Genomic DNA, 17,836 nt, shown 5'->3' with positions numbered 1-17,836 from the left:
CCACATCTCTCCTCTCTCTAAAGGGTCTAGATGATCAACCTCCGAGAACAGTCCAGTATTCCTAAAACATCTTGTTTATTGACTTTTTAGTTTCTTCCCCAAAAGAAGGCGGCTGGCAGACTGGCTACTGGGTCTCTGGGATGGGTTGTTTTATATCTGCTGCTCCCTGAAGCCCTGAAGGCAGGGACTCCCCAGGGAAGTAGCCAGCTCCACTCCCTCTTGTGGCCTACGGGCTGTCACCGAAGATCGGCAGAGGCTTCAATTAGGGCAATTTCTGAGGGTCAGTGATTTGGCAACAGGCGCCCAGTACCTTCAAAATGCACACCCCCTCCAGGCTAGCAATTCCAATTTTCTGAACCAGACCGATGCATAAAGATACCCCGAGATAGTCACTGCATTTGGTTTTGCAACATGAGAAAGTTCTGGAGATTGGCTGCACGACAATGTAAATATACTTAACACTCCTATACTACAGACCTAAAAATGGTTGAGATGGTTAATTTTGTGTTATGTGTATTTTACCACAATTAAAAACAGAAAGGAAAAAAGAATGTTCACAGCACAGTGGTTTACATGAAAGAAACTACCAGTGGCCAATCTCTCATCACTAGGGGATTAATTAAATAAATGATGGTCTACCCAAACAAATCAAAACTAATTAAGAACGGGAGAGGGGAGTGGGGGTGGGGGGTCAGCAAACTTCGGCCCCTGAACCAAATCTGGCAGGTTGTTTTTGTAAATGGAAGTTTTAATGGCATAAAACGACAGCCACTCATTTGCATTTTGTCTGTGGCCGCGTTCTGGCTACAATAGTAGAGGTGAGACTGAGATCAGTGGAGGCAAAACCATAGGCCCCTAAGCCCAAAATACATCCTATCCAGGCCTTTAAAAAAAAAATCTGCTGACCCTGACTTAGAAGACGTTAAGACCCAGAAAAAAACACTAAGAAACATGTTGGGGGGTGGTGCGGGAAGTTGGCTCCCCAACATGGCCACACTGTGAGTTCAACTTTATTTTTATTTAATTTTTTAGAAGTTTTTTGGATATATATTTGAGGAAAAGAGAGAGAGAGAATAAGCAGAGGGGAGAAACAGAGGCAGAGAGAGAAGCAGACTCCCTCCTGAGCAGAGAGCCTGATGTAGGGCTTGGTCCCAGAACCCTGAGATCATGACCTGAGTGGAGGGCGGAAACGTAACCACCTGAGCCCCTCCAGGCGCCCCTCAACTTTAAAAGGAAATGCGTATTTACCCACGTGTTTATAAATTCACTGTGAGATGGTTATGTCTGCATGGCAGGAACAGAGATGAATTTTATTTTCTTCTTTTGACTTTTCTGTGCTCTCCAAATTTTCTGTATTAAAAATACATTACTTCCCAACACTAGAAGAAATGAGAATCTGTGGCCCAACAAAAATGTTAGCTAAGGCTACAGTGACAATCACATGTGGGTATAAATGTATCAAATCCCAATGTTTTTTTAACACCTTAAACTTACAAAATGTTGTAGGTCAAATAGATCTGTTTTTTAAAATGTATCACTTTTATGATCAGGGCAGACCAACAGTAAATACCATTTTCTCACAGTCTTGGCCCCTCCAGGGAGCGAGCAAAGAGGGTGATGCTCTCACTGGAGGGGTCACAGATCTGTTGTATGAACGCCCCCCTCCCCTGCTGGAGTTTACAACCCTGGGGTCCAGGAGGGGGTGGGGCTTAGAACCCAAGTGGGCATTCTTGTAACAAGCCCGGAGAGGCTCCCCTCCAGCTAAAAGGACCACAGACACCCAAAAGGGTGGATGTGATCTTCAGGTGAGGTAAGTGAGGGGGGTTGCTCTAGGGGATCCCAGCCAGGGAGGTGAAATTAGAACATGTACTCAGGTGCTGGGTACAGATTTTGTTAGGCCTGTTAAATGCTTCAAAACACCATCACGACGACAGAGACCATTACCCCTGATCCCATACTCGCTGTCTAAGACTCCTGGGTGCTCTCACTGCTCCATCTTACAGCTGGGAAAGCTGAGGCTTGGAGGAGTTCAGGGACTCTCCTCTCCAGGTCAGAGTTGGCACAGGATGGAGACAGGATTTGAATCCAGGACTGTCTAACTCTCCAGCTCCATGGACTTTCCACAACATGGGTTGTCCCCACCAGGAATTCGTCTTTTGGCTGATTCCTTAGTAACTCAGAGACGGCTAACAACCGAGAAGCATCCTTTTCTCAGCTACCTTCCAGCTGTGCACGCCCTGTGAGGGGCTAGAGTGAGTGACTGCCATCCTTTTTTTCAGATAGGAACCTGGAGGCCTCAGTGAGGATGGCCACACAGCTACATGCCGGGTAGTGCTCCAGCTTCAGAGGGGACAGCTTGGGTTCCCTAAAGACAACCCCCTCCAAATCCTGCTGCCTGCCATACCGAATGGCCATGGTGCCCTTTTGGAAAGAGTTAGCCACAAGGGCCATGTGGAGGAGGCATCACACAGGCCTGAGAGCAAACCCATTTCTCAGCCTCCAGGGATCTCCTGTGAAGTGTGGATGGATCAGCAGACCTCAGAGAAGAGAACAGTGGCTGGCTTCTATCTGGGCATAGCCTCTAAAGCCGCCCGCCCGGATGGGGGCTGGGCACCTTGCAAGACTTTATCTGGAAGCAGAACCTATACTCCAGCTTCGCAGTAGCCGGCATCTGGCTTCCTGGGCTGCCCAGGCTACTCATTAACAAGTATAAGGCCTTGGGAATGGGCCTGCCCAGGAGTCTGCTCTCAGTCTGGGGGGAAGGGAAAGCAGTACTGGCTGGTATGCACACCAGGGTCAGAACAGGGGCAGGTTCAAATCCTTCCTTGTTGTGTGACTTTGGTGGGGGGGGGGGGGGGGGGGGTAGGGGGGAGTCAATTCACCTCTCTGTGCCTCAGTTTCCCCAACTGTACAATGGAGATAATATCAGTGTCTAACTCCTAGGACTACTCTGAGGATATGGGTCTGTGAAGTACCTAGCAGTACCTGATACACAATAGGTGCTCAATAAATGTACCTGGCATTTTTACAAGAAGAACAGCAGCACCCATCCTAAGATTGTTGTGGGCGAAAATGAGCCACTACACAGTAAATCTCTCTGACAGCGAATCGAGGGTGCTGTTATAGAGTTTAGTTACGTGTTCGGGATTATTCTTAGTGACTTTTGTGACCAGTATGGCAGTGCCTCTGGAGGCTGACATGGACTAGAACTCCATGCCCCCTTAGTAGCTAGCCGGGGAGGTGTCCTGAGCCACCAGTGATACACCTGCCTCATTTCACAGCATAAAGAATGGGAGGTCCCCATGGGGTCATGGGGCCCAGAGAGGGCAGATGCTGGATTTCAGGGATGGGGTCAGGTCCACCATGGGTAGCAATGGGCCAGGGTCTTCATGGCCTTTCTCCTAGTCCTGGCTTCTTAGGTGACCCCCCAATCAACCGAACTCTTGAGTCTGGACCAGGAGGAGCTTCCCTCCTGAGAGAAATTTCTGCCCAAGAAGCTTATGCCAGAGCAGAGTCTATAGTGGGTCATGCAATCAACTCAACGGGTCAGAACTATCATTTTTATAAAAGAGAACAGAATAGAGCCCTAAAGATGCTGAAAATGTGATTTATCATTTTGTGGGATTGGTTTCACTTTCAAGCATGTGTGTATGGGTAAGCACAGGTGGCATCCTGTCGTAAAATCTATTTCTTACCAAATGTCATAACGGAAAGACTTCCAAAAACCCCGCTAGTAAGGATGTTTTAGATCAAGGTGGAGAAGTCATCTGCAGAAAAGTCAGGTTCCTGCCCCATTAAACCCCTTTTAAAAACACTGTGATCCTGAACTTGGGGGGGCAGGGGTCGGGGAGCTTCTGTAAATATGAGACAGTCAGCAAAACGTCATTTAGGTCTGTAGATTAGATAACAGAATTGTGTCAATGTTAAACGTTCTGGGGTTGATTATTCCATGTGCTTATATAAGAGAATGAAGGGCCTTGCTCTTACGAAATACATACAAAGGATTAGGAGGGTAAAGGGGCACTGCCTGTAATTTACTCACCGATGAGTCAACAGAAAAAAAAGTTTTAATAATGTGGTATTTTTATAACATACACAGAGAAATGAAGCAAATGTAGCAAATGTTAACAAGGGGAAGGAAAATCTCAGTGAAAGTTATATAGGAGTTCACTGTATCCTCCTTTCCACTTTTCCAAAGGTTTTCAATTTTTTAAAAAGAAAAAGTTTAGGAGCGCCTGGGCAGCTCCGTTGATTGAGTCACCCACTCTTGGTGCTGATCTCTTGGGTGGTGGGAGGGGGATCAGCTGGCAGGGAGGGGCTCTGCATTCAGCAGGGAGTCGGCTTTAAGTCTCTCTCCCTGTCCCACCCCTCCTGCACATGCGTGCACATGTGCAAGCGTTCTCTCCATCACTGGTGAGTGGCAGAGCCAGGATGGGGTCTGGGTCAGACTCCAACATCAGTGCTCAGCATCAGTAGGGGGGGGCCAACCTGGGCCATAAACCCACCACCCAGAGGTGACCTGTGGATGAGGTCCCAGAGCCCTTGGGGTTCTGCTTCCTCCTCAAGCCTGGAAGGAACACTGAGGGCCTGAGGACCCCACATGGTGAGACACCAACACCATGGAGAGGTCAAATGTCACTTACTTTTGGAGGCTCCTCAGCAAGGGCTGTTGGTCTGGACCTAAAACAATGAGAGGAAGCAAAGAAGGAAAGACAATATCTGGTCAGCTTGGGACTGTACGCAGGACCCGGAGTCTTCTTCAAGTGCGACTGCACACTGGGAGGGGCCAAGTCAACACTGGGGTGTCCCCGCATCCCTGCACACAGACATGTTCACATGCACAACTGCAGACACATGCGCACACACGCTCTCACACCCAGCTCCTGAAACTGTCAGCAGTAAGAACTAGTGGCAGCAACCGTTAAGCCCTTGCCCCGCCCTGTCCTGCCCCAGAAGCCTGCACTCCTGGGAGCCCCAGAGAAGCCTAGCCATGGGCCCAGGACTGTGAAAGACTATTCCCTGTGAGCACAAGGATACAGGACAGCCAGACAGAGGGGCTGACGGAGCACCTGGGGGCCCCGGATTCTTGGAAAAGATGATAACTCATCGATTGGTTAAAGGCTCCAAGATCACTGTGCCAAAGGAATCTGTTGAACTCTGCTGAGCCAAGCAGTCCCCAAATGTGAATGACCCCAGAAGCCTTGTTTTCTTTTGTGTGTGTGTGTGTGTGTGTGTGTTTTTTTTTTTAAACAGAACACCTCCTGTCCTTTGCACTCAGTTTGGGGAAAAAATGTGAGTTGGGGAAGATCACAGCTGCCTCAACCTCCACCAGCAGAGTTGTGCTGGAAGGCTCCCCTGGTTTCCTAGAATATAAAAATTCAGAAAGCCAGGAAATGGCTTCTTATCAACTAAGATCACACATTTCAATGAACAGGTGTATGGTTCAGCAGAGCAGGGAAGGCCATTACCCTTGGTGGGAGGGCACAAAGAGTGAAGGGTGGACAAGTCTTTCCTTAATGTACCTGAGACCCTGCCCTCCCTTGGAGCCCCTTCCTCAGACTCAGAAACATGGCCCTAGCAGTCTGCCGAGCTCCCGGTCCCCCAAATCAGACAGCCTCATTGCAATGGCAGCGCCCCCACATTCAACGGGCTCACTTCGGTGCCCAGCGTTCAAGGCACCGTGGGGTAGGAATATTCAGTCAGTAATTCGGTAAGGGGCACCTGGCTGCCTGTCAGTAGAGCAGGTAGCTATCGGTCTTGCGGTTTTAAGTCCAAGCCCCATGTTGGGGGGACAGATTACTTAAAAATAAAATACATACATTTTTAAAAATTTCTTGAGCACCTTCTATGTGCCAGGCACTGTTTTAGGCCCTGGGAACCCAGCAATGAACAAGACAGCTGAAGGCCCTGCTTTCACGGAGCCCAGAACCCCATGGTAAAGGCCAACATGTAACACGGACGTCACAGAGGCTTCATTTTCTGGGGGAACACAGGGCGCTGTGAAGGCAGGTGTGAATTAGTAATGACCACAACGGGTGTGGGTGCCAGGGGACCGTGTAACTTGCTATCCCTGACTACATCAAGGGAAGAGGGACAAAGGGAAAGATGAAGGTAGCGTGTTTAATGCACATTTATAAGAAAATGTTGAAGGACCCAGGAAAAGGAGTTGTAATTCTATCTGGTGCGAGACCTTAGCAGTTGCATGAGGGCAACCCAGCTCAGAGGAGGATAAGAACGGCACTAAGTCCCCGTGTGTACGGCCTGCTGGCACCCATGCTCCTTCTTCTGGGAGGAGCCTCATATCCCCAGCCTCATAGCCACCTGGACACCCATTCACACCCACTCTCAGCCCATGGAGTTCTGGGTGGGCATGCGAGCTGGGCCTAGCCAATCAGAGGGGCTGTGACCACTGGCGCAAGGACAATCATCTGGCCAAGGGTGGGCAATGAGAGTGATTAACATGGGCTCATGCTAAGAATACTGGGGAAAAAAAGGAGACTAATTCTAGGCTGAGATGGCTATGCTGGGAGGGAATGCATCCTATGCAGCTGAAAGTACCCCGAGGAGAATAAAACCAACACAGGAGTCCAGGAATGGACAGAAAGATAAAAGTCCTGATGACATATCTCAGCACCTGTATCCAACCATGCCTGAAGTATGACCCTGGGGCTTTTCAATTAAGAGTCAGTAAATGTTCTTTTCTTTTTTTTTTTTCTTTCCTTCCTTCCTTCCTCCCTTCCTTCCTTCCTCTCTCCCTCCCTTCTTTTTTTAGTTTGAACCAATTTCTACCACTTACAGCTCTAAGAATCCAGACCTATGCTCTACCTCAGATATGCTGTGTTAACTTCATGCATGCCCCATTAACTGATATTCAGGCCATCAGAAAAGTGGAGCACAGATGAAATGACACCTGAGGTCCCCCTGCAGCCCAGGAACCCTCAGCCTATAGCAAAGGTTAGGAATGACCCTCCTGGGTCCCTGGGCATCTGGCAGCAGATGGAAAAATCAGCCCTTCTCAAAGGTAAGCCTGGAGGGCTTCTTAAAACTTGCTGAGTCCCACCCCCAGGGTCTGAGTCAGCAGGTCTGGGGTGGGGCTCCTGATTCTACATTCTAACAAGCTCCTAGGTGATTACCGGACATCACATCCCGTGACCACACTTCCAGAACCTACACTCTAAATCTGTTCTGCTCTTTCCAGTTGCTTGGTGCAGATACCCTGTGTAAAAACAAAGCCCCAGCCAAGCCGAAGATCTCGGCAACCTCAGTCCTCAATGAGATCTGGGCTGCAAGAATGTGCCAGCATTTAAAGAACTCCCGTACCAGGTCCCAGCTTCGACCTATCCCACTGCCGATGCTTCCAGGCAGCCCTCTGCCCTGGGATTCTGTGTAAGAGTGAGAAGGAGCCTTCTTGGGTTCCAGCAGCTCCACAATTAGTTCTAGGAGCTGCGAGCATCCCTCAATGGCTCCCCACACCAGGCAGCAATGCCAGCACCCAGTAAGTCCCACTTTAGACCTGATCCTGACATGGCCTCGGGCTGCCCTGCTGTCATCTCGGCAGGGCTGGCCCTGGGCTCTCCCTGATTTACATCCGACTTGGCTGCCTTGAAATGCTTCCTGTGGCTTTTGGACCGTGGATACTGTTCAGCAGAAAACGGCTTCCCAACCAGCATCCTTTCCAAAGTGGTGCTGGCCCAGAGGGCCCGGGCTCAGCGGCCTCCCAGCTGTGTGGCCTTAGGCAAGTTACCCGCAGTCTCTGGGGTTTCAACTTTTCACATGCAAAATGGGAATAATGGTATCTCTTGGGATGGGTGGGGAGATGATCTAGACCGGACACCTGGCCTGGTTTAGGGAAGGGCCACAGGCATCCAAGAGCTGGGATGGACTTCCTTTATTCAAAGTGTGGTCCCCAGACCAGCGGCCTTGACAACTGCCTGGGAGTTGGAATAGAAATGCAGAACCTCAGGGCTCCATTCCGTCGCCGCACACAGAAAGGGGCATCTTAACAAGCTCTCCCAGCATATTTATGGCTTTCAAGTCTGTGGAGCACAGGTACATGTCTTTATCACTGCTATTGTCACCATACCCCAGGACTGAGCCAAGGTATAGCAACCACCCCCAAGCTGGGGGAACCGCAAGCAGGGGTCAGAGGCAATGAAATGTGGGAAAGCGCAGAAAGCTTCTCCCGTGCCTCTGAGCCCTGCAACTACGGAGGACCCCTCCGAGGTCCCGCAGTGAGACTTAGAGAATAGGTACTGATCCCCGGAATTCATTCTTGGGCTCAGCCAAGGAAACAAGATACACTGAAAACATCCCAGGTCTCAGATTTGGGGCTTCTTTCAGGCAGAGTATGGCTGCCGCTGAGCTTCTTGGCCCAAGGCTGGTGATGTTTAGCATTCAAGGGGGCAAACTACCCTCTCCGCCCGGAGCCCACAACCCAGAACTCTCAGCAGAGCCTGGCGTTGGAGGGGCTGCCCGGTAAGGTGTGGGTCTCAGCCTGACGTGGGGGTGCACCGAGTCCTACATGGAGCACTGTGGGGGCCACCTGGACTTCCCCAGCTCCAGCCTGGGACTCCACCCCTTACCCAGGAAAGCACTAAGGGTCCCCCCTAGAGGGCTAGAAACAGAGAGCCTGCCTTCGTGAAGCCCTCTCTCCGCTCTGCTGCACCTCCAGCTACCAGCCCTGGTGAATGAACAGAGCACAATGCCTCCACCTGCCCAGGAGCCACTGGCAACACATTTCTATGCCTCCGGAGCCCCACAGAGGAAGCAGCCGGTGGGGGGATTGGTGTGGGGAGCACTGGGGCATGCCAGAGAATCCAAGGGGGGCTGCCAGGTGGTTATGTCCAGATGTTCAGAGACACCAGACAATGACCAGAAGCAGATGCAAAAAAAAAAAAAAAAAAGAAAGAAAGAAAAGAAAAAGAAAAAGAAAAACCACACTGAAAAACACTGGCTTGAAATTAGAAAATTCTACAACTCTCGTCTAAGTGGGCAACACAAAACATGTCTATGGTCCAGAACTGCCCCGGGAGACCATTTTGCAGTAACTGGTATTTTTTCAAATCTGGAACTTGATCCTACACTGAAACCCTGGTGCCCCAGGCCACTGGGATAATTCATTCAACTATTTTATGATCAACTCCATGAGGGTATTGGCCAGGATTTGGTCTTGTCTGGTTCACCTGCCACATCCCCAGGCCCTAGAACCAATACATATGGATGGAGATGGGTGAACGTAATTTCCAAGCCCAGACCCATTCGGATGTTTCAACGACAGGCTCTTATTTCAGGTTAAGAGGGGATCGGAGAGCCTTTGTGTTCTGAGCACCTACTGTGCGCCAGGCTGGACACTGAAGCATCTATCCCTCCTGATGTGAACTCAGTGAACAAATAAAAGGCAAGACCACAAAGACCTAACTGTGCGCTACAGAGGCTCTGAGCAAGGTGAGATGGATGGACATAACACTTTGTCTCGTCTGCTCCTTTCTGAGTCCTTACTATGTGCCAGGCACAGTTAAGGGGCCGAAGGAAAGCTTCATGAAGCAGGTAGCTTCAAGCTGACCTGAAGAGGCGGAAGAAGAAGAGAAGGGAGAGGGGTGCCTGGCTGGCTCAGTCAGTAGAGCATGAGACTCTTGATCTCAGGGTCGTTGAGTTTGAGCCCAACGGTGGCATGCAGCCTACTTTAAAAAAAGTAATAGTAATTGAAAAAAATAAAAAGAAAAAAAGGAGGAGGAAGGGCCTTGTGGCATGAGCATGGGCAGAGCCAAGGGAGCCTGAGGCTCGGTTTTGGAGCAGAAACCAGCCAAATCACGAGGAGGTGGGGAGAAGTGGTAGCAGATGAGGATGAACACTGGCCAGAGGCCAGATCCTGCAGGGCTTCTCATGTCAGGCCAAGGAGTGTGAACCTGATTTCACAAAGCACTAGGGAGCCACTGAAGACCTCTGAGCACTGGAGTGGCATGCACACGGACCGTACGGAGAGGTACCTAGGAGGCCTGGAGGCTGGCAAGGAGCCTATTGTCTCAAGCTGTAGGGATATTCCCCCCAGAGAGGAGATACCAAGTGCCATCTGGTGAGAGCATGAATGTCCTTGAAATCATGGCCTGGGTCTTCCCTGAGATCTCAGCAGCCATCACCTCCAGGTGCCAATTGGCTATGGGGCAAGAGAGCAGAGCCCTCAGGACCGCCCACTTCCGGTGCTCTTCACCCACCAAGCATGACTTTGCTGAAATCCACTTCACCCCTCCACCCTGCACCAGGCAACAGGCAGGCAACCTGGCTTGGGTTAAAAACTTTCTGCTGGAAAGGGGATGGTGGGACCTGGCAGCAAGTGGCTTAGCATTTCTACTGTGTGCAAAGAAGAGCAGTGGGGGAAGGGCAGGTCTCTCCAAATGTCCACCCTAGGAACCCCTCAGAGATGTGGTCCAAGCTTCTGCTTAATGGGGAGGACCCAAGTGAGCAAAACCAGAAGAACTCAACTCTCCTGCCCTCCAGCCCTCTTACAAATTGCCTTGATTCTATCCCACACCACGGCCACAAGCCAGAGCTGCCCACAGGAGCCAGGAGGTCCAGCTGTCCAAGACCCCCCCACCCCAGTGTCTGCAGGTGTCTCCCGGGCAGTCCAGTCCTAAGGAATCTCACTCCACCTTCCCATTAGCTGTGTTAAAATTAGGATCTGAATTATGAACGTGGTCATCAAGAGTTGAGGCACAAGTAAAAACTCTGCCTCCTGCATTACCGGTTTAACAGAATCTCTGAATGGAGGCTGAGTCTGGGGAAGAACCACAAGTTTGGGAACAATGGCCCTTTTGATAGCTTATCAGCCTCGCTTGGACCTCAGTCTCCAGATCCATAAAGTGGACGGCAGTGAGCCTTCTCTCGCAGGTCCCGGAAGTCTCCATACTCCCTGGCCAGAGGACCACTCTTCCTCAGACCTTCCCCACTTTTCCCTGCCTGGACCACTGCCTGCCCTTAGCTAAGACGCCTGGAATTGTTCACTAACCTCTTCCTGATACAGCTCTTCTTCCTTCCCCTGAGACTGAGCCACCTGAGTGCGGGGGCTGTCTTACTTATCCTTGCCCTCCTGGCCTTGGCCTCCTGCCTGACACCCAGGAGGTGCTCAGCGAGCCTCTGCTGTGCTGCCAGGGGATAAGGACCGGCTCGCGTTCTAGTTCCCCTTCCCATTCAAACCCAGCCATATGAGCGGCAGCAAGTCACTTTTGTGAGACTGGGCAAACTCATCCAGGAGATGGGGGTAAGAACCCTGAAGTCAGGCATAGGCTTTAAATGCAGGAAGGGAGATCCGGCATCTACAGTGCTCGATGAGCACCAATTCCCTCCCAACTCAGAATGCCCAGCAGCCCTGGTCTGCTTCTTTGCCCACCTTCAGGAAAGTTCAAAGTCACAGGGCAGGGGTGGGGGTGGGGGTGGGGCTTTGCATTCACTGGGCTGGAAGCGCTTGCTGTGATTTAACACCGGCCAGACTGGGTCAGTGACTCCCAAATGCAGACCAGCCATTCAGAGTGGCCTGGCAGATTTGTACGTTCCGACAAGCAGCAGTTCCACAATGGTCCGTTGTTTGAAGAGTGAGCGGCAAAGCAAGAACACTATGATGCCATTTTTGATAACACCAAAACAAAACTACAGCTAGCTTGCTGAACATATCCTAAACAGCCCCAGATCAACAAGGAAATCAAAACTGAAAACCGATCTAGCAAGTAATAATAAAGGATCATCTATGTTCCTGTAGACAGCTGAGGGAGAGTTAAAGCTGTATGCAGAGGAAAATGTATAATCTTATGGGCCTTTACTGTTATTAGAGAAAAAGACAGAATGAAGATTAGAGTGCACTTTTTAAAAAATCATCTCTGAGGATCACGTTTAGTTTAAACCGTTTTGTACTGCTTGAGGTGTATTATTATTATTATTATTATTATTTTAAAGATTTTGGGGCACTTGGGTGACTTAGTCATTAAGCATCTGCCTTCAGCTCAGGTCATGACCCCAGGGTCCAGGGATAGAGCCCCACATTGGGCTGCTAGCTTGGTGGGGAGTCGGCTTCTCCCTCTCCCTCTGCCCCTGCTTGTATTCCCTCTCTCGCTGTCTCTGTCAAATAGATAGATAAAATCTTTTTAAAAAAGAAAAAAAAATTTATTTATTTATTTGAGAGAGAGGGAGGAAGCAATCATGAGCCAGGGAGAGGGAGAGGGAGAAGTAGGCTCCCCCCTAAACTGGGAGCCCAATGCAGGGTTCGATCCCAGTACCCTGGGATCAGGATCTGAGCCAAAAGTAGATGCTTAACCACCTGAGCCACCCAGGTGCCCCGAGGTGTATATTTTTGTAACTAAAAGAATTCTTTGACAATCTCTCATGAAGTTTTAACATCTGTGGACCCTAGGACCCAGCAGTCCCACTCCTAGAAAAATGGACAATATAAGCTCATTGAAAGACTTGTACAGGAATGCTCAGAGCAGGTTTATTCATAATCACTGCAAACTGGAACCACCCCAATATCCACCAACAGGTGAATCCATACAACGGAATACTATTTAGCAATAAAAGGAATCACCCTCATGATAAATTCCATGATAAAATCCATAGCACAGATGGATCTCAAAAACATCAAACAGAAAAGCCGCCAGACACTTAAGAGCTATCCACCACACAAGTCCATTTACATGAAGTTCTAGGTTTGGCAAAACTAATGTAGGGTGACAAAAATCAGAAACTCGTCGCCTCCAGGAGGGGAACTAACCTCACAGCTGGAAATATTCTCTATCTTGATCTGGGCGGTAGTTACACAAGTGTATACATTTGTCAAAATTCATCAAACTGTAACAGAATCTTTGCATTTCACAACACGTAAATTGTATCACTATTTAAAAAAATTTTTTTAATTAAAAAAAAATGACAAAATTTAAAAATACAGATTCCCAGGCTCCACCCTGTGGGGACTGAGTCCGTCTGTCCATGCTAAACCTGGAAATTTTAATTTGGAAAAAACAAACAAACAAACAAAAAAAAAAAAACAACAACTCGAGTCATTCTCTGCCTGATTAGAGTTGCCGCTGCCCAGCCCCTGGCCCCCTACACTCCCCTTCCCTTTTATTGTTTTGGGTGATTTGTTGTTTGTACATTGATTTTTACAAGGGAGTTGGTTGACTCACAGAGCTTCAGAAACAGCACAGCAATTTCCATTCTCTCTGCCCTTTCTCTCAGCCACCCATAACCCCTGTGCCTCAGCTCAGGTTTTCCAAATGAAGCCTCTGACTAGGTAAGGTGGGAGGGGAAACCCCAAAGTCCTGTCCAGGGCAGACATAATTCACCCTAAAGACTCCTGGGCTTCATGCTCCCAGGGAGGTCAAAGCCACTAAGTTAATGGCCTGTGTACCTATTAAAACAGCATGTCCAGGCCTTCACCCTGTGTTTACAAAAAGAGCTCAGGGCAAGATTCACTGGCACGGAAAATGCTTTGTGCCCTGACCAGTGGTGGCCTGGCCACCCTCGGTTTCCTGGACCCTAGCCTAGTTCCCCACCCATCATCAGGGGGTCTTCTGGACTCCTGGGTTTAACTAGCTTTTCCACTGCTGTCCCCAAACACAGTCTGGTGCCATTCTATCCCTGCTGTCCTCAGAATGAAGTTCAAGCCCATTTACCCAGTGCTCAGACCCTTCCACCCCCTGGCCTCCGTTTTCTCGGGCAGGAACCCTGCAAGGCCTATTCTATAAAAACACCTGGCTTTTTTATGCCACTGTTCCTTTGCACCTGCTATGGCCCCTGCCCAAAACGCCAGCCCATACTGTTCCTCCCCCCATCCACTCACAGAAGATGCCAGCTCTGACATCACCTCTTTCAAGAGGCTGAAGTGCCCCATGCCTATGACCTTGCCATCAGTGCATACCTGGCCACCTAAGTCCTCACAGCATGCCTTGGATGGCATGGTCACTGTCCTATCTCCCTCTGGGCTTTGAGCACCTGGAAAGCCAATATTCTACCCCAAATCCAGGGCCAGGCCAGAGCTGACCTTAGCAAGATTTATTAAACAGCTAGTGAGGGACATTTAAGAAGAGCTCTCTTTCACACTCGAAGGTCCCCCTGGGCATTTCCACAACCACAACTCCTCCCCAGAACGCATACATTCAAACAAACACTTGGGCCAAGATAAGCTGACCACTGCAGAGGACAGGAGGAGACCCAAAGAATCTGACTCTCGCTTCTGACTTTCTGCAGAAGTGAGTCGATTAGCCTGCACTGCCGGGGTGACCCTGGGCTTCCAAGGCCAGCCCTCTATTCCTGCCCAGACCCCCTCCAGCTGTGGGTATGCTGCATTCTGCTTCTTGTAATTAATTTGTCAGCTCTTTCCTATACACACGAATGCATTTAATGACTCACAAGTGTCTTATCATTTCAGGACCTTTGGAAAGACTCTCAGAGAAGTTCAGCTCCCAAGTCCTCTGACAGGTTGACAGGCAAACAAGCTGGGAGTTAGAAAATACCGTCATCAGTGTCCAAAGCCTCCTGTGGACTGACACTTGTGTAGGAAGACTGGAAGAGCCCTCCCAGAAAGCACACAGAAGGGAGAATGAATAACGAGGGACAGAATCAAGGGGTGAGGTGAGTGGATCCCACGCACTCTCTCTCCAACCCTGAGGACTGGGGCATCTTTGTCCCTTGTTTTTCCCAGGTCTCAACGGCAGTCCAAGTTCAACTCCTCAGCACATCAGTGATTCAAGCTCTTTGGGGCCAAAACTCACAGCTGGCCGAGGAAAGACCTTTGAGGCCCACTTCATCCACAGTACGATCAAGGCAAAGTCCCCTGGGCAGCTCTCAGTTTGCGCATCTCTAAAATGGTCACTTCCACCAGGCCTCCTGACTCTGTGAAGCAGATGTGACCCGATCACTGCAGGACAAGAGGAGAGAACTGGGCAGAAGAGGTCCACTGCTGCTGCACTATGGGCCAGAACAAGGGTATCCCCAAAAGACAAAAGCTCAGGAGTGCACCTTGGCCCTGCCATATACCAGTGACCTGAGACCTCGTGACACCCTCTAATCGGCAGCTACGAAGCCAGAGGACGGCTTTACAGCTTACCGCAGGCTTATTCATCCTCATCTCCCTCAATCCCCTCAAGGACACAGCGAGGCCGGCACTGGCGTCCTTGCTGCCCAGACAGCCAAGCTGAGGTTCAAAGAGGCCAAGAGAATCACCCAAGGTCACCTACTGATGAAGGCACAGTAATTGAGGCACAGTAACTGAACAGAGCTCCCTGGGGACATGCTCCTGCCTCTCAGTCCCTATTTACCCCATAACCAGTCTACTCCGCCCATTTTATAGATGAGGAAACTGAGGCCAAAAAAAAAAAAAGGTTGCACAAGGTCAAATGGGTAGGGGCTGAGCCAGGCCTAAGACCTCTAGTCACTCTGCCGATCCCACCCTATGGTGGTTCTTAGCCAGGGCCCTCGGGCATTACTCTAGTCTCCCCAACACCATCCTGATGCAATTCCTTCCCCCACCCACCCCCGCACCTTCTCATGCCCACCCCACACTCCCAGGATGACTCCCTGGTGGAGAGTGAGGCAGGCGGTTGCTAAGCACTCACCCGCTCTTTCTCACAAAAATAAACTCCTTCTGGCTGGGAGACTCTGGATGAGATCCCCTCCCTTCTAGCCAAGAAAAAATTAAAAAGAAATTTTAAAAAGATCTCCTCCATGACATTTATTTAAACGCCAACAGTGCCAAAGCGTGGGCCAATTTACCGAAGCCCAAATTCGTGGAGCCACGCGAAGCCAGCCACGCGCCACTAAACCTCAGCCCAAAGACCCCCATTCAAATGTCTGGGCAGTTACTGAGCTGATTTATTTCTCCAGGCAGGAAATGGGGGCCCGGGCTGACTCCCAAGCTGTGGGGCTGGTCCTAGGGGACGCCAGGATCTGGCAGGGGCCATGCAGTGACCAAAATAGCCAGGCCGGTGGCCCTGCCCAGCACACACCTCCCTATGAACGCCGGGGCAGGGGGTGGCCCACAGGTCTCCCCTCCAGTTTAGGCTGAAGCTTTGGGACTATCGCAGAAGGTCCCTGAGATTCTCTATTTGGCTTCCCTGCTGGGAGGGAGAACGAGAGAACCTCTTGCTTAAAAGAGGAACCCTCAGAAGGAAGGAGAAAAAGCCAGAGAAGGATGTGTCCTGCCGTCCCTGCCTGCTGCCCATTTGGCCCCCAGCTGGGCCTCGGGGCCTCCGTCCTGCCACTCAAGACGGCTGGACGTTGGCACTGCCACCTGCACGCCACACACGGGCAGCACCCTTGGAGCCATGCCCCCCTATCACCGCGCCCGAATCAGTGCCCGCCCTGGAGAATCAGCTCCGGCTGTGCGGCCCTCTAGGCACTGGGGACACTCCCTCAGGTACACCGAGGACACACAGGCGCCTGCAACCAGGGGCCCGGAGACACAGCCGCGCTCGGGGACACACACGTGCACAGCCAGGTACTGGGTGACACCGTCACATACAAACGGGTTCACACCAAACACACACCGGGACAGACATCCTAAGACACACGGTCACAGCCACACTCAGGTACCACAGACACGCCAGAATACACAGACACGCACAACCCAAGAAGGCACAGAACAGCAGGCATACACTGGGACACACGAGTGCATGTTGCTGGAGAAATGAAGGCACAGCCACCCTCAGAAACACACAGGCACACATGGACATGGAGACATACAGACACACAGACACCCAGTGTCTCAGCCAGTGAGACAGAGACACCGGCACAGACACACACACACACACACACACACACACACACACACCTGCCGCCTGCACGAAAAGCCCAAGCCCTTTCGCTGGGGAAACAATAACAGCCCCGCCAGCGGGTCTGAGCGGGCGACCCTCCGTCCCTCCTTCGGTGGCGAGAGGGACGCCGGAGTGGGGGTCAATCGGCAGGGAGGTCGGGGCTGGCTGGAGCGCGGGGAGAGAGTGGGGGCTCCGCGCGCCCGGCTCCCTGTCCCTCGGGTACCTGGGGCGGCCGCGGCGCTGCGCTCGGCTGCACTCGGTTCCACCGGCCGGGGGCTGCCCTCCTGCTCGGTCTCCGGCCCGCGGGGTCCGCGCTCCTCGCTCCTTCTCCGCGTGGCTGGGTGTCTGGGCTCGCGGTCCTCGAGGCTCGGAGCTGGCAAGCGAGCGGGGCTGCGGCCAGGGCCGGGAGCTCGGCGCTGGCGGCGGCGCGGAGGAAGCGGTAATTTATAAGCGGCTTCTTCCTGACCTCGCGTGTCTGTTGTCTGAGCAGGCAGCTCTCAGCATCACCCATCCTGCTGGGTGGAAAAATACCAGCTTGGCCGGGCCGGGGGCGGGGCCGGGGCGGGGCCGGACGCCCAGCCCCGCCCCCCATGCGGACACACACATACACACACGCGCGCACACATACACTCGCACACACCGCACACGCACGCGCGCACGGGCTCGGACAAAGAGCCCGGGCTCGCCGAGCGCGCGCGCACACACCCTCGTGCCGCGCGGCGAACACGCGGCCCACTGCTTTTCCCCCATTAGAGCACACTTTTCGAGGAAACCCTTTTCCTGCAAACGCTGGTGCCAAGTGGTACAGCCGGTCCTCAGCCTCCTCCTGCCTCCGGATGAAGAGCAGGGGAGCCCCAGGCCTCGATTCACCCCCCCTCCCCTAACACCAGCAGCCAGCCCCCACCACTCGATCATCCACCTGGCTCACGGGAGGGGCCTGCGGCTCTGCGAGGGTCAGGGGCAAACTGCTCCGCCGCTTCCTCTCGGGCGATCATCCAGGTTCCCCGGAAGCTCGGTTTGCTCCTCTGAAAAATGGGCACAGT

At 51.6% G+C, this 17,836-nt stretch overlaps 1 protein-coding gene across 1 annotated transcript in view; it reads right to left on the bottom strand.

Annotated features, from left to right (window-relative positions):
* Positions 1-17,128, bottom strand: part of LOC116862944 (sodium- and chloride-dependent taurine transporter) — a 63,111-nt gene extending 45,983 nt beyond the window's left edge. Inside the window, exons 1-2 of the mRNA XM_032850386.1 lie at positions 17,017-17,128; positions 4,644-4,680 (exon numbers count right to left, since the gene is read on the bottom strand). The gene's annotated coding sequence lies outside the window, so the exon portion shown is untranslated. The remainder of the gene's footprint in view (positions 1-4,643; positions 4,681-17,016) is intronic.
* Between the last annotated feature and the right edge of the window lie 708 nt (positions 17,129-17,836).

The sequence above is a fragment of the Lontra canadensis genome, unplaced genomic scaffold (genome assembly GCF_010015895.1).
Source record: "Lontra canadensis isolate GAN:19392208 unplaced genomic scaffold, GSC_riverotter_1.0 scaffold403, whole genome shotgun sequence".
NCBI lineage: Eukaryota > Metazoa > Chordata > Mammalia > Carnivora > Mustelidae > Lontra > Lontra canadensis.
Note: the sequence above shows the minus strand (reverse complement) of the source record. Positions and strands in the feature narration are given on the sequence as shown.